Here is a 19,960-nt window from a genome sequence, read left to right as displayed (position 1 = left end):
CAGAAACACCTACCAGCATCTGAGAAGAGGCACCTACCAGCAACTGAGCAGAGGCACCTACCAGCATCTGAGCAGAGGCACCTACCAGCAACTGAGCAGAGGCACCTACCAGCAACTGAGCAGAGGCACCTACCGGCATCTGAGCAGAGACACCTACCAGCAACTGAGCAGAGGCACCTCCCAGCATCTGAACAGAAACACCTACCAGCATCTGAGCAGAAACACCTACCAGCATCTGAGCAGAAACACCTACCAGCAACTGAGCAGAGGCACCTACCAGCATCTGAGCAGAGGCACCTACCAGCATCTGAGCAGAGGCAACCAGCAGCAACTGAGCAGAGGCACCCAGCAGCAACTGAGCAGAGGCACCCAGCAGCATCTGAGCAGAGGCACCTACCAGCATCTGAGCAGAGGCACCTACCAGCATCTGAGCAGAGGCACCTACCAGCATCTGAGCAGAGGCACCTACCAGCATCTGAGCAGAGGCACCTACCAGCATCTGAACAGAGGCACCCAGCAGCAACTGAGCAGAGGCACCCAGCAGCATCTGAGCAGAGGCACCTACCAGCATCTGAGCAGAGGCACCTACCAGCAACTGAGCAGAGGCACCTACCAGCATCTGAGCAGAGGCACCCAGCAGCAACTGAGCAGAGGCACCCAGCAGCATCTGAGCAGAGGCACCCAGCAGCAACTGAGCAGAGGCACCCAGCAGCATCTGAGCAGAGGACCCAGCAGCAACTGAGCAGAGGCACCCAGCAGCATCTGAGCAGAGGCACCCAGCAGCAACTGAGCAGAGGCACCCAGCAGCATCTGAGCAGAGGCACCCAGCAGCAACTGAGCAGAGGCACCTACCAGCAACTGAGCAGAGGCACCTACCAGCATCTGAGCAGAGGCACCTACCAGCAACTGAGCAGAGGCACCTACCAGCAACTGAGCAGAGGCACCTACCGGCATCTGAGCAGAGACACCTACCAGCAACTGAGCAGAGGCACCTCCCAGCATCTGAACAGAAACACCTACCAGCATCTGAGCAGAAACACCTACCAGCATCTGAGCAGAAACACCTACCAGCAACTGAGCAGAGGCACCTACCAGCATCTGAGCAGAGGCACCTACCAGCATCTGAGCAGAGGCAACCAGCAGCAACTGAGCAGAGGCACCCAGCAGCAACTGAGCAGAGGCACCCAGCAGCATCTGAGCAGAGGCACCTACCAGCATCTGAGCAGAGGCACCTACCAGCATCTGAGCAGAGGCACCTACCAGCATCTGAGCAGAGGCACCTACCAGCATCTGAGCAGAGGCACCTACCAGCATCTGAACAGAGGCACCCAGCAGCAACTGAGCAGAGGCACCCAGCAGCATCTGAGCAGAGGCACCTACCAGCATCTGAGCAGAAACACCTACCAGCAACTGAGCAGAGGCACCTACCAGCATCTGAGCAGAGGCACCCAGCAGCAACTGAGCAGAGGCACCCAGCAGCATCTGAGCAGAGGCACCCAGCAGCAACTGAGCAGAGGCACCCAGCAGCATCTGAGCAGAGGACCCAGCAGCAACTGAGCAGAGGCACCCAGCAGCATCTGAGCAGAGGCACCCAGCAGCAACTGAGCAGAGGCACCCAGCAGCATCTGAGCAGAGGCACCCAGCAGCAACTGAGCAGAGGCACCCAGCAGCATCTGAACAGAGGCACCCAGCAGCATCTGAACAGAGGCACCCAGCAGCATCTGAGCAGAGGCACCTACCAGCATCTGAGCAGAAACACCTACCAGCATCTGAGCAGAAACACCTACCAGCAACTGAGCAGAGGCACCTACCAGCATCTGAGCAGAGGCACCTACCAGCATCTGAGCAGAGGCACCCAGCAGCAACTGAGCAGAGGCACCCAGCAGCAACTGAGCAGAGGCACCCAGCAGCATCTGAGCAGAGGCACCTACCAGCATCTGAGCAGAGGCACCTACCAGCATCTGAGCAGAGGCACCTACCAGCATCTGAGCAGAGGCACCTACCAGCATCTGAGCAGAGGCACCTACCAGCATCTGAACAGAGGCACCCAGCAGCAACTGAGCAGAGGCACCCAGCAGCATCTGAGCAGAGGCACCTACCAGCATCTGAGCAGAAACACCTACCAGCAACTGAGCAGAGGCACCTACCAGCATCTGAGCAGAGGCACCCAGCAGCAACTGAGCAGAGGCACCCAGCAGCATCTGAGCAGAGGCACCCAGCAGCAACTGAGCAGAGGCACCCAGCAGCATCTGAGCAGAGGCACCCAGCAGCAACTGAGCAGAGGCACCCAGCAGCATCTGAGCAGAGGCACCCAGCAGCAACTGAGCAGAGGCACCCAGCAGCATCTGAGCAGAGGCACCCAGCAGCAACTGAGCAGAGGCACCCAGCAGCATCTGAGCAGAGGCACCCAGCAGCAACTGAGCAGAGGCACCTACCGGCATCTGAGCAGAAACACCTACCAGCAACTGAGCAGAGGCACCTACCAGCAACTGAGCAGAGGCACCTACCAGCAACTGAGCAGAGGCACCTACCAGCATCTGAGCAGAGGCACCTACCAGCAACTGAGCAGAGACACCTACCAGCAGCTGAGCAGAGGCACCTACCAGCAACTGAGCAGAGACACCTACCAGCAACTGAGCAGAGGCACCTACCAGCAACTGAGCAGAGGCACCTACCAGCAACTGAGCAGAGGCACCTACCAGCAACTGAGCAGAGGCACCTACCAGCAACTGAGCAGAGGCACCTACCAGCAACTGAGCAGAGGCAACTGAGCAGAGGCACCTACCAGCAACTGAGCAGAGGCACCTACCAGCAACTGAGCAGAGGCACCTACCAGCAACTGAGCAGAGGCACCTACCAGCAACTGAGCAGAGGCACGTACCAGCAACTGAGCAGAGGCACCTACCAGCAACTGAGCAGAGGCACCTACCAGCAACTGAGCAGAGGCACCTACCAGCAACTGAGCAGAGGCACCTACCAGCAACTGAGCAGAGGCACCTACCAGCAAACGGCCATGCAAGCAAGCAAGCAAAAAACAACAGCTTTTTGTCTTGGAGCTCCTTCCATCTGGTTCATTGCTGGAACATGCTGCCAACTCTGGGTCTTCCAAACTCAGTCCATCCTTTCAGGAAATACCCTTGAAGAATCACCCTGAGGAGCATCTCATGGTTGAGCATAGACCTCACATTGGGAGGTCACCCAGAAAATACCTTTGAAGAACTGCCCTGAGAAGCATTTCATGGTTGAATATAGATCTCACACAGGAAGGTCACCCAACTCATCATCAAGCTCCCTTGAAATTCCTTCCTAGTGTGAGAGAGAGAGAGGGTAAACAGGTTGAGACACTAAAAATAGTCAAAGTAATTTAAAGTTTTTGTTCATTGTTTGGTTTTGTTATTTTTTTAACAATAGGGATGAGTTTATTTTTCAAACTCTGTATTCTTTCATTAGCAACATAAAGTCTACTTCATAAAATTAACAAGGTGATTTCATTTTGAACTCTAGAAGAACTTCTGATATTTAAATTCTTTTTAGGTTTTTTAAAATTTTATGTCTATGAATATTTTTCCTTCAGGAATGTCTGTGCACCATATTTGTATCTGGTGTTATCCGAAATCACAAGAAGGCATTGAATCCACTGGAGCTGAAGTTGTGAGTGACTGTGAACTACATGTGGGTATTGGGAACCAAACCCAGGTACACAAGTGCCCTTAACCAATGGGCTATCTCTCCAGCGTTTCTCCTGGAAGTTTTGCAGGGAGGTATACGTGAAGTTACTTCCTTCAGCTTCCATCTATTGTTTCCTCCTGTCTGTTAATGTCTCTGTGGAAGAGAACAAGCCCATTTTGGCCACTATACAGACAATTGCTTTCATCCATAATGTGAATAAGTCTTGAATGGAATCAAATAGCCCTGAAGTATGCAAATAGCCAATTGCTCTTTAATATGAAATAATTTCCACTCTCTTTGTAAAGCAGGATTGAACGAAGTCTACATGGTGTAGACAGTCCCTGTCTATCAAGGCTTTTCTGATTTGTTAAGCACCCCTCCATCTCTCTCTTTCACAAGGGTTGGAAACAACAATTTCTTGTTTAATCTTGTGTTGTAGGTGTTTCTCACTCTGCAGGCTTGTTCAGCACACTTTCAGGGTGTTGCTAAACAAGTTCTCCACACTTTATATTTCCTATAAAATAGCAAACTAGGGAAAAAAGAGTGGATGCGGAAGTCCCTGGACAGCCATGGCTGAGTATGTGTGTCAGCACACTTGAGTAGGCAGGCATGCATATGTACCCATGCGTCCAGGCATAGGTGTAATAACTCAGCCCTGCTAGGATCTTTCATTTTGACAAGAACTAAACGCTGTTTGTAAGCTGATGGCACAGAGACTCTACAAGGAAAAAAATTCCCATTTTTTTAAACAGACCGAATTATAAGTTATAAAGTGGCATAAGTTCCAGGGTTACATTATTGTTATTTTTATTACAGAGCAACAGAGTATGGTCTTAAATATCACATTCTGCATACAAGTTATTAGTAATGTCATTTTAATCAGAAATTTCCCATTTCCACAGATGAATATGGAGCTGTTTGCCCCCTGTCAAAGAGAAGGTTGCATGCAGTAGTCTATGAGCTGAGCACAGAGAGAGCAGACAAAGCCATTACCTGCTCATTCCTTGGGGACCTTTTCACTCTCAGCATGGTTGAACCGCAGAATCCTGGAAAGCTTTTTACAGACAGACGTGAGAGTCACATCCCAGACCACCCCAGCTGAAATCTTGACAGTAAGACAAAATACTGGAATGTCTTGCAACTCTCAAGATGACTCTGTCATATATGGCTAGACACTGAAAAATCCTATAAATGTATTGTGGGAATTCATTTCTTACCCAACCAGATTAAACTTTGTTTAACAACAAACTTATGGGATGCTTTTTCACTATATCTCTCTTCATTAAATAGTGTTAGATAAATGAGTGTTTTAAATCCTGAGCTCCAACCCTACAACAATTTGGTATTCATACAGTCTAAACCCAGCAAACTGTGCTGCCTTGGAGGATGTTCAAGTCTCCAGCGTTTCTATACTGTTTGTAGGGCCCAGTTTTAATCAATACTCATGCTGAGGAAATTTCATAAGTGGAGTTGTGATGAACAGCCTTGAGAAGGAATCAGGTGTGTGAGCCAAACTCTAGACCACAAAGAGAGTTCTGTGTTAATCTGCACTGAATTTAATCCCCGGTATAGAAGGCAATGAAATATTAATTAATATATTAATGAATTCAGCAAAGCAGTGAACAGAGTTAAATATATTTCCAACATGCAAAAAATGGTTTGAGGCCCACGTGTAAAACTATCTGACTCCATCTCAGTGAGTCTCTTCTGGAGATTGTTTAAAATATACTGTGACCTGTAACGAGGGACAAAGATGAACTAGTAAGAGCTGGAAGATGACTGTGGTACCCAAAGAGGCGACAGTGACTTGGGCTACAGAGAAAAGAGCAGTGGTCAGAGCTTAGGCACACTCTGCAGGTTACACTGATGGGTTCTGGGTTCAAGATCTACTACGAGGAAGAAAGAAATCGCCAAGATATCTAAGTCTCCACCATCAGAGAACCCAGGACGGCTGGGGCTCTCGCGTATGATTGAGAGTTCTAATCAGGGGGAGTTATGCTTGGGATCCTTGGAGTTATGCTTCCACTTGGAGGCCCCAGCACCCAAGAGGCTCTCAAGGGAATAAGATGGATGTGGTCACCATAGTGTAGGTGTGACACAGGACAGTGCCTTCCTACGTTTTCTTCACATGTGGTGCTGCTTCCGAGACCTTCCCACAGGTATGTGCTGTTAAAGAAATGTCCCCATAGGCTCAAGTATTTGAAGTCTAGGTCCCCAGTTGGTTGCACTCTTTGAGGAGGGTGTGGTGTCTTTGGATGTGGACCCTTGCTAAAGGAAGTATGTCATCAGAGGTGAGGTTTGAAGATTGATAACCTTGTTCTACTTCCTGTTCTCTTTCTCTGCTTCTTGTGTGTGAATGACAAAATGTGACCAGCCAGGTTCTTGCTCTCACAGGCAAGCCATCCCTTCTCTGCCATTATAGACTCTGGTCCTCTGGAACACATGCCAAAACAAACTTTGTGTTTCCAGGTTTCAGATGCTGCTTTATTCTGCATCCCATAATTTTTTGCCGTGTATCCACTTTACCTTACATTGAAGTACCAGGGGCTTCAAAAGGATACCGAAGGCACTATGAGAATTTCTACAAAAGATCAAAGAAAGTTAGGCTATCAACAAGCATTGGAAAATGCACTGAGCTCCTCTCAGTGAATGCCAAGAAAGACAGCTCTCTTTGGAAACCCCTGAAGCTTCCAGAAATGCAGCCAGTTTCACGGTGTATGTGGCCTGTGCACTGTTACTGTTAGCTTTTGAGCAATGGACAAACTCTTTGAGTTGTTCTTGGCCATGGTGTCTTATCACAGCAGCAGCGAAGTGGCTGCTCCAGCGGCATTTATGATAAATCCTGCAAATTTCATTCATGGTCGTTAAATCCACACATAGGCCATCAAACCCGCACATTCCGAGATATGCTACTCTCCATTTAGACTCTGTCATCAGAGGCTTCATGAGATGGGGACATGCACTGCCTTCCTGAAGCCTAGGGATGAAGGCTGTCCTGAAAACCCAAAGCTGAAATGCCGGATTTCTGAGGACACAGGTAGCCAAGACACTTCAGCATCAGATTCAATTTAGAATCGGAGTAGACTGAGCCACTCCTCCAGACTCAGTGACCCTGCCCTGCTGAGGGCCTGAGCAGAACAGGGTGGAGAGTCACTGTCTCTGCTTAGCCAGGGACGTCTGTCTTCCTGTGGCTTACATGCCTTCCCACAAGAAATGAATCTCTACCTGTTGTCCTGGTTTTTAGGTGACACACACCAGAGCAAGGGGCTTCTTGACCTTCGTAAGAATGAGAGCAAACTCAAGCAAGAAACATTGGTCTACAGAAACAGGCAGATGGACAGAAAGCGGGTCACTGTAGCTGCAGAACACATTCAGTACTCCAGAGTCTGGGCCTAATTTCTTACTGAACCCAACAGGCAGATACCCCCTGCCCGAACTCTGTCAACACACTTAAAAGAATCAAACATTCTCTGAGTCTTCCATCTGTACTATTAAGTTTTGGCATTTTTCAAGTTTGGCCCATTGTTATAGGAGTTGGGGTTTAATACACCATTTGCACTGAGGAATCGAGAACTTTCTTTAAGATGCTCATAGTAATTCTCAGTGTAGCTCAGCTTTATTCCATGTTATAAAATATAGTCTCTAGCGACTGTATTTTAGTGGAAATGCAAACTCCAAGCCAGTCTCTGTGTGGCATTGGGAAAGCACCGGGCTTGTTACCCCATGTGCATCTGCGGGCCCCACTCTGCAGCATATGGAAGCTTCTTTGTGGGTGCCTCGCTCACCTTTTTATTATCTACTTCCATAAAACGAATGATTTTACAATAGCCATGGCTTTGATCATGGGCACAGAACACTAGGAATACACAGATAAAAGAGTCAGCCATTTCACCCACAAATCACATCCAGCCAATGCTTTCCATTGTATTTTCAATATATTACAATGTTTCATAGGGAATAATGGGCAACCATAATTATTTTTCCCTGTTCCAGCACTGTTTATGCTACTGAATGTTACTTAGGAGTTGCATACAGGGTTTTATCCCATCTATCTGGATCGTTGGGAGAACCTGTTCAAAAGCTAAGCACATGGTCATCGGCTTGTAGCAAAGGCAATGCAAAGGAGAGAAGCAGCAATTTGTTGTATTCTTTTTTACGTAACTCTGTGTAATACATTGTTGACTCCATAGATTAAGGAAATAGATGTTTTAAGTATTTGGTTGACCAGAAATGTCATTTAAACTGTGCTCTTTCTTTTATCCTACTATGACATGTTCAAAGACAAAATTGCTTTAAAATTAACTCACACTTGGTTCAGACTGCCCTTCTGACAGGATGAGCTGGGTGTGCCACCCTGCAAGTGAAACACAAAGACTTGAAGATCTTTTTGTCAGAAAATCATGAATTCATAAGACCGACTTACAAAAATTGAGTCCAAAGCAGCAGTGGCTTAGCCCCAAGACTTTCAAGGGTGCAGGTACCACGTTCATTTCTAATCATTTCCCATCCAGTCAAAGGAGATTTAAATGAGTAAGCAGCACTGGGCAGACTAAGGAAACAATGTATTTCTGAATCCATCCCGAAATGATTTATATCTGTCCTCATGGTGACCTTACCCTTGAGCCGCACGCCATTCACCACACCTGGCTGATGACTCCTCCCTCCTTGGGACCCAACATGCCAACTACAGTCTGTTCTGTGACACGCTTCCTCAGTGATGGATCCAGGGCGGTAGCACCCCCAAAAGGGTCAGTGAAAGACAACAGCAGACTGGTGTGTGCGAGTGGACATCTGGCATGTAGTAAATGCATTTGGGAAGCTAATAAACCGCTCATTGTGACTGACTCCTGAAATTGATTCTAATACGAGCAGTTGGGGGAGAGAAATTGGCTTTTTGGGAAGTCACTTAATGTCATATGGAGTCCTTTTCCACAACCCAGCTAAACTGCTCAGCTGCTTACAAAGCAAATCTAGCCCATTTTGATCTGGTAATGAAGCAAGCTGTTTAGCCTGGTGGAGTTCAACACTAGGTATGGGTACAACTGTATCTCCATGGCATTCGGAGCAGGATTTAAACCAGCAGTGGGGTCTAGAACTAACTGGCTTCACGGCTCGAGAAGGAGCAAGGATCACTCTGCTTATGATAGTGCTTTTTAGATTTCTCAGCATTAGCTTCAAGTTGTGTACATTCTATAAGCATAGTCTAAATGAAATTCTCATATTAACCCTTTAGGCATACTAAGAGGACTTATATTAATGAGACCTTGGCTAAAAGGGACTCAATAATTCATAGGTTCCACCTTTGGGAGACAGACACCTCTTACAAGAGATCAACATGAAGTATCCGAATGTGGAATGCGAGCTGGGACAGTGTGTCTGTAACTCACTAAGGACCTCTCATCCTAGGGCCATCAATGACACCGGAGGGAGTCAGAATAGAGGGCCGTGTGATGAAGCCAATGCTGACAGGGTTGAGAGGGGTTAAAGGCTCACTAAAGCTTCTTTGATGTCCCCTTCCTTCCTGTTTTCTTATTCTCAATGTCGCGCAGTCAGTGAGTAAACAGCAAGACGTTTAAAAAAATGACGTGGCACCTATCGATGTCAGGGGTCATCAGGGGGGTAAAGTCTTGAAGGATGTTCTAATCCACAACCTTAGAAGGAGCTGTGGGAGACAGGCCTAAATTTTAGCATACAACAAACTTGCATCTAAATACGATTTTTGTTACTTACTAGTTGGGTGGCATCAGACAAGTTATTTTCCTCACTAAGCCTGGATTCCTCATTTGAAAAACAAGGGTTTTATTACTCACCTAATTGGATGCTGTAAATAAAGGGAATAGCACACAATTGTGACAACTTCATAACCTCTTTATAGACAAGTGTAAATATTTCTAACTCCTGAGTCTGAAGCAAAGAAGAAATGGGGAAAAGAAATCTAAAGCCTCTCATAAAGACCACGCAAACGTACACCTGAAATACAGCCTCACTAGACTGAGTATACACATTCTAGAAGGTAGCCTTCTTGACAGTCCAGAGATAATAAATACAAGTAGAGATAAGACATTCCAACAGGAATGCTCGTTACAGGATGTGAGGAAACGCTGAGACTGGAGCAAGGTTCTCCCAGAATCGTAGGGCTGAGGAAAAAATTGTGGTGTTTATTTGCTTGAATTTGAATGGAGGCAAATGATATATTAAGCAAGTTTATAATTCCACAAGACAGGCACTTGAAGACTTAGCATAATAGACTCTGCTGTAAACACCGGCACTGAGCACAGAATGACCGCTGCCTGATCACAAGTTCAGGGGAAGCTAGCAAAAGCACTGCAGCCCTGCCCAGAACAAAGCAGAACTTAATCTTCCCTGCCCACTCCTTTATGGTTCCAGAGAGAACGACCTTGCTTAATACCTTGTCCTCCATAAAAAGGGGTCATCCTGCGGTCAGAGCATAGAAACCCGTGCCCCCTGACACGGAGTCACCAATCTCTGACGAGAAGTGGTGGAGCCCGGCCTGTGATTCATCCCCTTAGCTGAAAGCTCCTGCCTTCCTGAGGCTGCACATTGCTGCTTTAAATCCTGGCCATGTTTCCTACCTAGTAAAGCTTTGTGGAATTAGCGTGTTATATGGGGCAGCATTCATCTTGCTTTGTAATCATCTGTGAATAAATCCAAAGAGTTTTTGTGGAACAATTTATTAATGGTTAAAATACACTAGAATATTTGTATTTGTTAATAAAGTATGAAGCATTGTTTGTATCATTATAGGTTTTCCTTTAGAAAAACAAAAGACAGAGAAGAAAATGGGTAGATGGTGATAGATAGACTCATGCATATATGCATACATATACATTCATATATACCTATATGTCAGATAATAGGTGCTAGATACAAAGATATAGATAATCAACATGATAGATGATATATATAGATAGAAAGATTGATAGTAGATGATAGATAGATAGATAGATAGATAGATAGATAGATAGATAGACAGCAAAAACTATAGTAATAAATGCAATTCTTTTCTTTAAAGATTAGGAATAATGCAAGTATATCTACTGACACTATGTCTATGAAACACTGTTTTGGCATTAGTTACTAAGTAAATCAAATTAAAAAAATCAAGAATATTGGAAAGAAGGGAAAAAAAGCACAAAACAGAAAATTGTCATTTTTCAAAGATGCATGATTATTTATAAATGATTCACAGAAATCTACAAATAAGTTAGAGAATTAATTATCAAGAACAAGGTCAATATCTACTAATTAAAGATAATTTTATGTGCTCACATTAAAAATAGAAAATGAAATAAAAAAGGCATCATTGCATTAGCACCCAAAATTTATAACATATAAAAGAGGGAAAATTCACTCAAAATCCAGAGGCCGAAAGCACTGGGGAAATATAAGTGCAATTATTCCATGCCCCTGGGATATCTACTTAAATAGGTATTGTACATTAAAACTCTTTAAATATTATTATAATAATTACTATTGCAATTAATTCTAATCAAATATAAAGCAATTTAAATCAACTTCAGCAGGATTTTATGCAGAAAGACACATGTCATTCCAAATGTACTTGGGGCAGCACAGGAACATAATGGGAAGTGAGGGAGACAGGAAGTTAGGAGGAGTCACATGATAATAAATATGAATGCCAAGTCATGACAGTCAGCCACAAAGAACAAATAAACATGGTGATCCACAGAGGCAGGCCACAGACATAACCAGCTCTAGCCATACTCCTGAGAAAACATGATTCAAGGTGGATCTTAAATTGTTAGAAGGAGAAAACGGGCTGCCTCTAATATTTAGAACTTGACTATGAAGTGGAGAAATTGATTCAGGATTGAAGAGTTAATATGCTTTTGTCTAAGAAACAAAGTAATTCAGAGTTAATAGAATATTTTCACACATAAAACTGAGACTACTGGTCTACCTATATAACAAGGAAAGGTTACTCAGTATCCACCTCCACATTCAAGTTAACTCTAGACAGGTCGTGGATCTATGCACAAAATCTAAAACCTGAAAATATATAGATGAAAGAAAAGAGAGAATACTGTTATTTGAACATAAGTTATATCTAATTTTATAAATCAAATTAGATCCAATTTAGATAGTAATAGATACATAGAGTACCTAAAGTATGATTCACAAAAGACACATGAGGACTGGAGAAATGATGACTCAGAAGTTGAGAGCACTGGCAGCTCTTCCAGAGGAGTGGAGTTCTGTTTCCAGAACCCAGGTTAGACAGCTCACAACCAGCAGTAATTCCAGTTCCAAGGATTAGACTCATTCATCTGGATCCCTTGGGCATCTGTTCATAAATGTGAAATAATATGCACGCATACCCATCATTATGTTTTTAATTTAAAAATTAAATAAATTCTCATCAAGAGTAAGACATCATTGAAAGATGCGTAAGTGGCTGGAGAGATGGCCCAACTGCTAAGAGCTATTCTTCCAGTGGACCAGGGTTCTCTTCCCAACACCCATATCTGACAACCCACAACTACCCGTAATTCCAGCTCCAGAGCCACTTCACTGACACTCTCCATGGAGCATGCCAAGTGTGATAACATGTGTCTGGTCCTCCAGTATCCTCATGCTTGTGTTAAATGTGAAATGGCTCTCTAGTACATGTCCCACCCAAAGACACCTCAGTTTCCCTTCTGCTCCCCACTCTTCCCTTAAATAGTAAGTGAGCTCTGGTTTCCTACCCATAAAGGTCAACTATTGGTCGCTGATCTCCACAGGAATACCATGGCACATGTATGCCTCTTTCTACAAGAGAACACGTGCACACATACACACATAACTGTAATACACACACACACATACACACGAACACACACACGTAACTGTAATAAAATGTTTTAAGCTGTATACAAACAATGAATACTGAAGATAAATAAAATAAAAAAATATGCTTTGTCATAAAGTGAGATAAAGAAAGAGATGTCTATTTATATCTGGAAATAATATTCATCTAAGTATCCCAGTTTTCAGGGAAGAGTCTTTGCCTCTCTCAGGCAGGACTGCAAGGACCTTCACTTTTGGCTACTTGTTGATTCTGTGCTGTGGGGAACTTTATCCAGATCAAAAGGAGCACCCCAGAGAATTTCCATGAAGGTCAAGAAGGGCCCTACATCTGTGGTATCTGCAGCATCCTGACCACCTTCAGATCCTGCCTCTGATGAGCTTCTAGGCCAAACACCAGCTTGCTGAGAACTAATGCCCAATGCCTATTTTCCACATGGTGAGACAGTCTCCAAAATGGTCAGATGTATTTGGAAGGTGAGGTTGTTTCAGAGTTTTCCACCTGTACTTCTCACCTGCACGTGGGGATGCACCTGTACTTCTCATCTGCACATGGGGATGCACCTGTATTTCTCACCTGCACATGGGGATGCACCTGTACTTCTTCTCACCTGCACATGGGGATGCACCTGTACTTCTCATCTGCACATGGGGATGCACCTGTACTTCTCACCTGCACATGGGGATGCACCTGTACTTCTTCTCACCTGCACGTGGGGATGCACCTGTACTTCTCACCTGCACATGGGGATGCACCTGTACTTCTCATCTGCACATGGGGATGCACCTGTACTTCTCACCTGCACATGGGGATGCACCTGTACTTCTTCTCACCTGCACGTGGGGATGCACCTGTACTTCTTCTCACCTGCACGTGGGGATGCACCTGTACTTCTTCTCACCTGCACGTGGGGATGCACCTGTACTTCTCACCTGCACGTGGGGATGCACCTGTACTTCTTCTCACCTGCACGTGGGGATGCACCTGTACTTCTTCTCACCTGCACGTGGGGATGCACCTGTACTTCTTCTCACCTGCACGTGGGGATGCACCTGTACTTCTCACCTGCACGTGGGGATGCACCTGTACTTCTTCTCACCTGCACGTGGGGATGCACCTGTACTTCTTCTCACCTGCACGTGGGGATGCACCTGTACTTTCCCCAGAACCATTGTATTCAGTTTTCAGATTCCTCTTCACTCACACATGCCTTCACAGCATGGACTCTGACAGTGGTGCATTGTGTCCTTGGCTGGTGCACAGAGTGTTGTCACGCCAAATAGATCTATGCCTCCTTTAGAAACAGTTAAAGCCCTTTCTGCGAGTGGTATCCCGCAAACAGCTGTCTTCCCCAGCAAAGCTACGGGATCACTTTCAGGATCTCCAGACAGCATGCCTCTATGCCTCCTTTCTTCTGCTGGGATAGCCAGATAACACTTAAGGGACACAAAGATTCCCTCCTGGGCTACATTACCTAGAGATGAATAAAGCTCAATACATTATTGTAAACACAGAGATGCTCTGATTTTGACAGTGGGAGGGCTTCAAAGTGAAGAAGCAGGAGGGAGCACGTGATGGTAAAACGAGAGGGTTGGCTGCAGTGAATGGAGAGTCTATCTCTAGAAACCCACACAGCCTTGTGTGAGAGAGGGATGCCTTTGCGGACACAAAAGACTTGTTCCTGGAGTCTCCTCAGATCTCAAGACAAAGATCATGGCTATCAGGCGTCTCTCTGGCATAATACACCTGGCCCACTTCATATCCAGGAAAACGGGTTTGAAGAACAGTTTTTTTTGGGGGGGGCTGTATTTATTACCCTCAGTGTTTGTGGATCTGCTTGCTAGACCTCAAATACTGTTGGACTTCTCCTCCTGCCACAACTGCACTGTTGAGTGAGTTTCTTCCTTTCATTTCCTGCTCTGATGCGGGTTGACCTACCTAGATACCTGCCCATGGTCTTCAGACAGATCCTCAGCAGGTGTGCTAAGACTACGATGGACATCTGCAATCCCAGCCCTCGGAAGGTTAAGGTAGGAGGCTAATTACAAACTTGAGGCTAACTTGTCTACAGAGCCTATCAAACAGCTATGATCTCATAGCAAGACCCTGTCTCGACAGCTCCTCCCGAAATGGAGATTATAAATGTGACCCACACCACCATTCCTCCATCCTGCCCATATTTAACTCCCTTGCTCTTCCTTACTGTATGATTAGCTACATTTCTGATTTCATTCTTGAGTTTCAGTCATTCTGAAAGTTTTCCATCATCTGTACTTAATTTTCAGTGCTAGAGACTGACCCCAGGGCCCCTTGCACACTAGACAAGTGCTCTCCTACCGAGTTATCTCTCTAGGTCCTTCACTAATATATCAAACCATAAAAACACATAATAGCCCCCGTCGAGATAAAAACACCACCATGTTGATATTTTATGTTAATTCACAAGCACATTTTTTTCCTGTTTATTCCCCAGAACTGTCAATGAGGGAATCTATGAATTTGGGATCCACAGCAGAGCATCGTTCTGGTACTCGGGACGTAAAGACAACCAGTGACAACCACATTCGTAGCCACAGTGTAGCAACCAAGCAGGAAAGAGTGAAAGCCAAAGAAAGCATAGGGCATGCAAAGCACTTGTCCTGAGACTGGATGACCTATGAGAGACAAGCTGGGGTTCCCTGTTTCCTCTAATCCTTGTCTTTCCATTTGCCCCAGGAATATGAAGGGAGAAACCTGGCATGCCATGTTTGACGTGTTCATGTATGCAAGCTATGCTAGTCACACACACTGAAGAGCGTATGTGAGAGGATGTCTATGTATTTAAAAGGGGTTTCTTGGTCTGGCTTACACAATATTGCCTGGGGAGTCCAACAATGACGGTCTTAAACTGCAGAGCGAGAACCTGGTAGCTTTTCTGCCCACGAGGCTAAATGTCTCACGAGCAACAACCTTGCACTAAGACCTGGAGGATTCTGAGAGCCACTGGCTTTCAGTTCACATGGGAGCCGCCAAGAAGCTGGTTGTGATAACAGCAAAGGACTGGAGTGGTGGCAGCAATGAAAGAGAAGGCATGGTCCCCAAGATGACAATGTGATATGGTCTCCTTTCATCTGGGATGACGCTACAAGATACCTGGCAGGTACCACTCTAGAGTGGGTCTTACATCTTCAGGTAGCCTAACTAGGAGAATCATTCATACCTATGACCAGAAAGCTTGTATTTTAACTGATTACAGACCCAGTTAAATTGACAACAAAGTCAACCAGAGGATTTCCAAGGTGGAAAATGTAGCCACTGTGATCCTGGAAGCCATGACTGGAAAGATGGAGAGCTTGCCTGCAGGAGGATCATGCATCAACCAAATTAAGAGAGCTCTCAATCACAAAGAGATAGCTAAGGAATGCCACACAGGCTCCCCCTCACTGCCATGCAGCACCCACATGAGGAACCCAAGGCAATGAATCCCCATGTGATACAGAACAGTGGGTTGTCCCAAAGAAAGTGTTTCTCTTCATACACTAATTGCCCCCGGAACTTTGTTCTGGTGAGGAAAGCTGATCAAGATGTGAACAAACTGGAACAGCAAACAACGGGTTCATTTCTGTCTTTTTTTTTAAAAAAAAAAACATTTGTGGGCAAAGAAATGCAACCTCCTTTCTGATCTGTGCTCACAGAACCAAACGTCCTAAGCCTCACAGCATTAACAGAAAATGTTCTCCCAGCATAGATTGGCGTCATTTTTTAAGCTGATTTATTTTATTTACTCTTTGACTATCTCATAACAATGTCTCATTTCAGTAGCATGAATTCTAGTTGGTCTTAATAATAAAAACCCAGAGTCAGACATAGGGGTTAATGCTGAAGATTAGAGAAGCAGAGAAGCCAGTCGCTAGAGAGATTTTTTTCCCTCTGCCAATGCTCAGACTGAAGGGGTGAGCCTGTCCTCAGATTGCATCTCCAGACTCCATCTGGCTCTACCAAACCTCACACTTATTAGTTCCTGTCTCCTCCTGCCTTATATTCCTCTCTCCGCCTAGCCATATAACTCCTGTCTCCACCTCCCTAGTTCTGGGATTAAAGGTGTGGGGTCCCAAGTGCTGGGATCACCTTTTGCTGTGGAATAATGCTCTTGTACACTGTAAAGATTTGTCACTCATATTGGTTTAACAAAATGCTGTTTGACCAGTAGCTTTGCTGGAAGGATAGGCAGTGCAACCAGACTAGGAGAATTCTGGGAAGAGGTAAGGCAGAGACAAGGTTGCAAGCCAGAAGCAAGAAAAAGCAAAATGAGAACGACTTACTGAGAAAAGGTACCACACCATGTGGCTAACCATAGATGAGAATTATGGGCTAATTTTAGTTGTAAGAGCTAGTTAGTTAGTCACAATCCTGAGCAATAGGCTAATTGGTTTATAATTAATAAAAAGGTTCTGTGTGTTTCTTTGGGACTAAGTAGCTGTGGGACCAGGTGGGACAGGAATTTCTGTCTACAACCTTTGTGTGAGCTCTGTTTCTCTTTTAGACAGATTCAATCTTGTGGAGGTCAGGGTGGCCTTGAACTAAAAGAGATCCCTCTGCCTCTGTCTCCCAAGTCCTGAGATTAGAGGTGCATGCCACCACTCCCTGGCATCTAGTGTCTTATCTCTGTACTATGATCTTCAGGTAAGCTTTATATGCTAAAACATAAGCAAAACATCACTAACATACCCAAGCACATCTTTCCCATCCCACGACTCAGGTCACTCCTCCATTCCTCCTCCTCCCATCTTTATATCCCATTCATTTGTACAGAACACTGAGTCCAAATAATGCTGACCAATATGTATACATACATGTGGAAGGATGTGGCAGATCGTGATCATTTTAAATCATTTATTTATAGGTTTGGGATCGAAGTGAATTGGTTGAAGCTGAAACAGCTAAGTTCTCAAGGGACCAACATGAGTGAAAAGCTGACTCTGCCATTGGGTCTGAAGTTGTAGTTCTCCAAATGTTAAATGGCCGTAGCATCCTCATTTCACTCCAGAAACCACCTAGAAGGAGGCAACTGACATGTGTGGTAGAAAGTGATAGATTTTAAAAGTCATATGGGGGTGCGGGGAGGGGGATATTGGTATGGCATGGCTCATAGGCAGTAAGAAACAGATCCAACACCCTTCACGAGAACAGCAATACACTGCTAGTGATGACAGGTTCCATCTTGGAAGCACCACTGTGTCAGACTTATCAAACGCCTGTCACATCATCCGTAAACTTCTCCACATGCCTCGGAGTTGCTCTTAGGATAATGCTTTATCTGTGGATCCATGGACATGAAAATTGGCACAGGGTTGGATTCGGGTCAGCAAAAGTCTGCCTTCATTTAACTGGGCACTGAAACAAAACACCACAGCCTAGAGACCTTGAACCATGACATCCAGGCCCTCATTTCTCTGGGAAGCAGAGGTCCAAGGACAAAGTATCAGAAGGAGCAGGTCACATCTCTGTCTCTTCCAATGGCTAGAATTCTCTATGCCTTAGTACCCCTCTCTGTGGGGTCAAGCTTCTTCCTTCAATAATGACAACAGTCTTTCTGAATCAGGACTCATCACAATGGCTTCTTAAAGGTCCTGTGTCTAGATACAGCTGCACACTCTTTGGTTGTAGGGCTTAGGGCTTCAGCACATGGATTTTTCTGGGAATATAGTTCGAGCCAGCACAGAGCTCAAACCGAAACTGAGTTTTCTTCTGAAAATATGGCTCACATGTTTCCACCATGGAGTCTGGTTCCAACTGCTACCGGCAGGAATGCAGCCCCACGTTTCATAAGTAACAAGTTTCCAGGTTACTGTCTATCAGCATACTGCAGAAGAGAAGCAGTCCATACTTCAGCGCAAAGCAGAGTATTATCATAATTCAACATTCTCCCTCTGAAACCCACGCAGACTGTTAGTTCAAAGGACGCTGGGGCTGAGATAGATCAGGAGAGTGTTTGCTGCACAAACATGGGGACCTGGGTTCAAATCCACATTTACCTTTATGTCCAGGTGCAATGGCATACCTCTCTAATTCCAGAGCCAGGGAGGTGGGGAGACAGGTAGATAGATCCCCTAACACCCTCTTAGGAAACATCACATTTCCATAAACAACCATTCAGAGTAGAGCTCGAAAAGTACAAACTACCAGTAGATACCCAGATGTGTGATTTAAATCTTTAAAACTTAAGTCAGCCGGTTATAAATCAGAGTACAAGACCTAGATTTTTTTCCATATATATGTGGAACACTTTAACAAAAAGAGAGGCCATAAATTTAAAAAAGAGCAAAGAGGAGTGTATGAGAGAATTTGGAGGAAAGAAAGGGAAGAAATAAGTGATATAGTTATGTTATGATCTCAAAAATAAAAGAATTAGATTATTTTAGCTTTATGTATAACATACTATGTTAATTTAATATTTTATGTGAATCTAATATTAATCCAAGCAATGATAAAAAAATTACCATATCTCTAAGAGCATATAGGACTGGCCCAAAAGTTGGAGAAGAGTCTTTGAATTAAGTACACCTAAACCCTCCAATTTGGTTGATATAAATAAAGGCTGAACTACTGAAGAGAAGCATTTAGAGCCCAAATCTTAGAACTGTGTCCTCTTTTCAATATACAGACCTATACATTTCTGCTTTTCCTCGCAGAAACCTGAGGAACAGAGTCTTTCATTCTCCATGGGCCTCTGGGGATGGTATTTTTTGCTTTATGGCCCTCTCAGAACCAAAAAGACATGTGAAACAAGAGACTCAAATGACTTGGATCACTCTGGTAAATGATGTTCTAGAAATCACTGTATGTATATTGGTATTTAAGTTTAGAATCATATGCCTGGACAAAAATGAAAGGGAGTGTATCTCCTGCTCAACACCTTCTCAGAATTTCAGCCAAGACCAGGGGCCCAGGATATCTGGACTGCCTTCAGTTCAGTCACATAATAACAAGCTCTTCATTGTTGTCATGACAACAACTCCATCCTTCCCACTCGAAGCAGACTTCTCTATTCAGAGGGAAATGTTTACTTTCTGTCTATTGGGAAGCTGTAATTTTTTTGAGTGATGCAGCTAAAAGGGAAATGAATTAGATTCTACCCCACCTCTACTAAAGTGTATGAGTCCATGCTAACCTAAAACTCCTTATTGGAGTTCACTTCTCATGGTAGCTAAACACTTCCTTTCCACAGGTCTTGATTCTCCCTGTAATATTGCAGTAAGAGATTCACTTCAAGTTAGCACTATTCACCAGTGCTAGCCTTGTCCACAGTTCTTGCAGGAATAAGTATACTGATATGTTCTAATTAAGTATCTATAGTTCTATAAAGAATGAGTATGATGCTGGTGAAGGGCTCCATAGTTAGCTTATCCAGAAATGGCAATCTGCTCCTTGTCTCTAAAGTCCTACCAAGACTAGGTGTATATCACTGAGAGAGAGCCCCTT

Source organism: Microtus pennsylvanicus, chromosome 8, assembly GCF_037038515.1.
Source record: "Microtus pennsylvanicus isolate mMicPen1 chromosome 8, mMicPen1.hap1, whole genome shotgun sequence".
NCBI classification, from domain to species: domain Eukaryota; kingdom Metazoa; phylum Chordata; class Mammalia; order Rodentia; family Cricetidae; genus Microtus; species Microtus pennsylvanicus.
Note: the sequence above shows the minus strand (reverse complement) of the source record.